Below are 4,246 nucleotides of genomic sequence, written 5' to 3'. Positions count from 1 at the left end.
TCAGCCCTGGCCACAGGGGTCTGTGCGCAGGCTCCTGACAGAGAGTGCACTTCCTATAGGCAGTTGAGTTTCACCAGTTAGCTCAGACCCTGGCATCTGAGTACTTGGAAAGTGGGGAAGCAGAAGGAAGACAGAGCTGGGGCGGGGAAGTGGGAGTGGGTGGGTAAAAACAGACAGACAGACAGACAGATGGATTATGGGCACCCACAAGCTCAGTCTCAGGGGAAGAAGGTCCTAATGATGGACCTTCTCTGGGGGTGCGGGCCTTTACCCAGCAACCTCTTTAAATATAAGCCAAAGGATTTCCCAGCTTCTAGGGTCCTCTCTGAACTCAGACAAAGTCATTCAATGATGGGCGGGGCTTTGCTTTTTTTTTTTCCCCCTCAAAGAAATGCCACCCTTCCCCCTCACGGCTCACAAAGTGTCTAATTTCCCTCTCTCCCCAGGCCGCTGGGACACTCACCATCAAATCTGTTCAATCCTTCCATGTGACTTTGTGGCCAGATCCAGTTGTCTGACCCTCGGCCTCTCCACTCAGGGTGCATGTGACTTCGGGCTAGTCAACCCATTACACGGAGTCTCACTTTGCTTGCGTGCGAAGAGAGTGTGCACACTCAACCTCGGGACTGTAGAAAGAGCAGTGTAAGATTCTTGGAATGTAGTAGGTGTTCAAAAAATGGTTTTCTTTTAGGCTTTAGTCACCCCGCCCCACCCTGCTCCCCGTTGTTGACTGCTGCCTTTCTCTGGCCCGGTTGGTTCCGATCCTACAGAGAAAGGGGGGTGGCTGACAGAAACGTCGGTCAGATGAGCGCTTACTCTTTGGAATTCAGGGCACATCCTGGCTCACTGATCTGTCTCCAATCTATTTAGACGTCCAGTGAGGGCAAGGTCACATTTGTGTCCCAGTGTCTCGTAAAATGTGAGGAGAAAGGGGTGTTCAAGTGAGGATGAGTTAATGAATGAGCGAATGAATGAATGAATGAATGAATACACCCAGGGGAGATAGGTATGTAGTCCCTTCCTTGAGTAATGCAGACATTTCTGGCCTGGAGGTATAGGCCTGTCATCCTGGCTTGGGAGACTGAGGCAGGAGGATTAAAAAGTCAAGCCAGATCCAGTGAAAACCTGTCTTAAAATAAGAAACAAGAAAAGGGTTAGGGACATAGCTCATGGGTAGAGAGCTTGTCTAGCATAGCCAAGGCCCTGCACATGCACACGCACACGCACACGCACACGCACACACACACACACACACACAAGTGGGGTCTGCTCCTCCCCTCTCCCCTCCCCCCAGTCTGAGTTCAACCCTGTGTCTTTGACCCAGAGTCTAGCAGAGAGAGTGGTGCAGTTTTGTGGATCAACAACAGGGGGCGCCCTGGAGGCCTGGATTAATCTGGTTTACAGAGTGGAGCAGGCTGGGCTCTGCAGCACTCTGGCTTTCCAGATGCCCTGTGTCTCCCACATCTGTCCTTTCTTATCCAAGTTTAGCCACAGGACTTGCTAAGAAGCAGGATCCTCCACAGGCAGCAGGAAGCTGGGAGCTGGTGCTTGGGAGTGGGGTGTCCCAGGGGCTACAGCAGGGGCAGAGAACTGGGGGGGAAGGTCCCATTGCCATGTTTAAATTAACCCTTAGGAATTGCCCCCACCCCTGAGACCCCTCCCAGGATCACTGGTCATTAGCTAATGTGGGCAGCATCTGACCACAATGGTGATCAGTTTACATTATGCAGGAGGAGCCAGTGCCTGTCATTAAAGGTACTATGACTTGGGTGATCATCAGGGTGGTTAGTGTAAATTGTCAACTTGACAGAGTCTAGAGCCACCTGGGAGACAGGCCTCTGGACATGTCTGTTGGGGGGTCATCTTGGTTTTTGTTAATCAGGAAGGGGAGACCTGTCCTCTGTGGGTGGCGCCATTCCCTAGCTGGCTTCCTGGACTGCATAAACAGAGACAGGAAGCTGAGCAGCAGCAGTGTGCTCATCTATCTTCCTCAGCTTCCTGATGGTGGATGGAATTTGACTGGCTGCTTTAACCTGCTGCCTTGCCTCCTCTGTCATGGCGGACTGGACCCTTGAGCTGTGAGAAGAATAGAAACTAAGTTGCTTTTGTCAGAATATATTGTCATAGCAACAGGAAAAACAAACAAACACTAAGACAGCAACTAGGACAATGATGGCAAACCACAGTTCAGACGTCTTCCCTCCTCCTGAAGGAGGGACTGATTGGCTCAACCCTAGAGCGTCAGGACTGGGTTTGGACTGGGGCTATAAATGCCAGAGATGAAGACCTAAGCATGGCTTCTACACCTGTAGTGCTAGCATTTGGGAGGTGGAAGCGGGAGGAATTAGGAGTTCAGAGTCATTCTTGGCTATATTGGTGAGTTAGAGGCCAGCCTGGGCTACATGACACCCTACCTCAAAACAGAAAAGACTAGGTGAGGAGAGCAAGAAGAGCCGCCATGAAGAAGCCACAGCCATCTCATTGCTACTGTGTCACCAGGGAGGATCTGGGGAGGAGGGCTAGCTTTCGTGGGCAGGCAGAGAACCACCGTGGGAAACAATGCTGGAAACTGAGGTCCTGTCTGGAAGTCTTCTCTGTTCCCATTTTACAGACCCAGAGAGTGAAGTTTACGAACCTTCCTGCTGAGATCCACCCTCCAGCTGATGTTCTCTGTGGAGACACCTGTCTGGACATGGGGTCTTGTCAGTGACACTTGTCAGCTGGAGTGGCAGGCTGCCCTGGAGAACCAGATGGTAGAGCCTTCAGCAATCATGCTCCTCACACGTGCGCCCACCCCTTTGTGGGTTCATGCCTTCGGTGTCTGTTGTGCCTAAGAGCCTTGGGGAGGCTAGGGCTGCCTATCCTAGGCTCAGGGCCTGGGTTCAGGCCACCACCCTATCTCAGGTCAGTGCAGGGTCTCTAGGACCTCGGCTTCAAAATCAACTGCACACACTGGGGCTGCAGAGGCTGCACGCACTGGGTCTACAGATGCTGTACACACCGGATCTGTGGGCTCTGAGGACAGGATGGGGTTAGAGCATGCCCAGGACTTTTCTCTCCTTCAGGTGTGTCAGGCTCAGACATGAAGGGACCATTGCCTTTGAGAGACTAAAATATGAGTTCTGGGGGGGGAGACATCTCAGCTAAGTACTTTTTATACGAGCAGGAGGACCCACATTCAGCCTCATGGGTTTTGTTATTTTTCTGTTGCTGTTACAAAATTCCATGACCAGGGCAACTTAATGAAGAAAGGATCTAACTGGGCTCACAGTTCCAGTCCATCACCACTATAGTGGGGAACACAGCAGCAGGGAGGTAGGCATGGCTCTGGAGCAACTGAGCTCACATCTTGAGTCACAAGTAGCAAGGAGGGAGGGGAGAGAGAGAGAGAGAGAGAGAGAGAGAGAGAGAGAGAGAGAGAGAGAAATACCTTGGCCTGTACTTATGTGTGTGTGTATGTGTGCTGTCTTCAGAGCCCACAGATCCAGTGTGCAGTAACACACACACACACATACACACTAAATAAATAAATAGGGGCTCACAAAATGGCTCAGTGCCAGCCCGATGACCTGGACTCAGTCCTAGGAACCCACGAGAAGGTGGAGAGAGAGAGCAGAAGTCACAGTGTCATCCTCTGACCTTCACATGGGTGAGGGACCATCCCTCCCTCCCCGTCACAAGCAATACTAAACATAATTAAGAAAAAATAAAGATAAAGTGTCACATAGTTCCCTAGAGGAGGACCGCCAGAGCCATGCAAGGGAGGCCCTTGGACAGAGGACTCAAGTGGGGAGATGTCACTGGGCCTGGGCTACGGGGGAGAGGGGTCACTGTGTCCGGCTCAGGCCTAGGCTGTCAGAGCAGAATATTGCCAGGCTTGAGCAGGACCCTGGGGTCCCACTGCACGTGGGAATTGATGCCAGAGCTCCTTCCAGGGAGACAGAAACGTCCACCCCCTTCTCCTATAGACCCAAAGGTAGCCCAAAGTGTGGTCCCCCTGAAGTTCACCCGGGAGAACCAGTGAGTTTCTTGGGTGAACTTACAGAGCCAGGGTGTGGGGCTGTCTGCAGGAATAGGGGTGACCCAAAGCAACTGCATTGCAAGTCTTCATCCAGCGTGGATAATGGCTGCCCCATAGCTGGAATCCCCTCTACCTCCCCATTCTATACTTTTCTAGCGCCTCCCCAGCCCCCCGGGCCATGTGTGATCAGGCCAGGGTTATCCACAAGTGGTTGAAGAGAGTGGC

This window comes from Mus pahari, chromosome 17 (assembly GCF_900095145.1).
Source record: "Mus pahari chromosome 17, PAHARI_EIJ_v1.1, whole genome shotgun sequence".
Classification (NCBI taxonomy): Eukaryota; Metazoa; Chordata; class Mammalia; order Rodentia; family Muridae; genus Mus; species Mus pahari.
Note: the sequence above shows the minus strand (reverse complement) of the source record.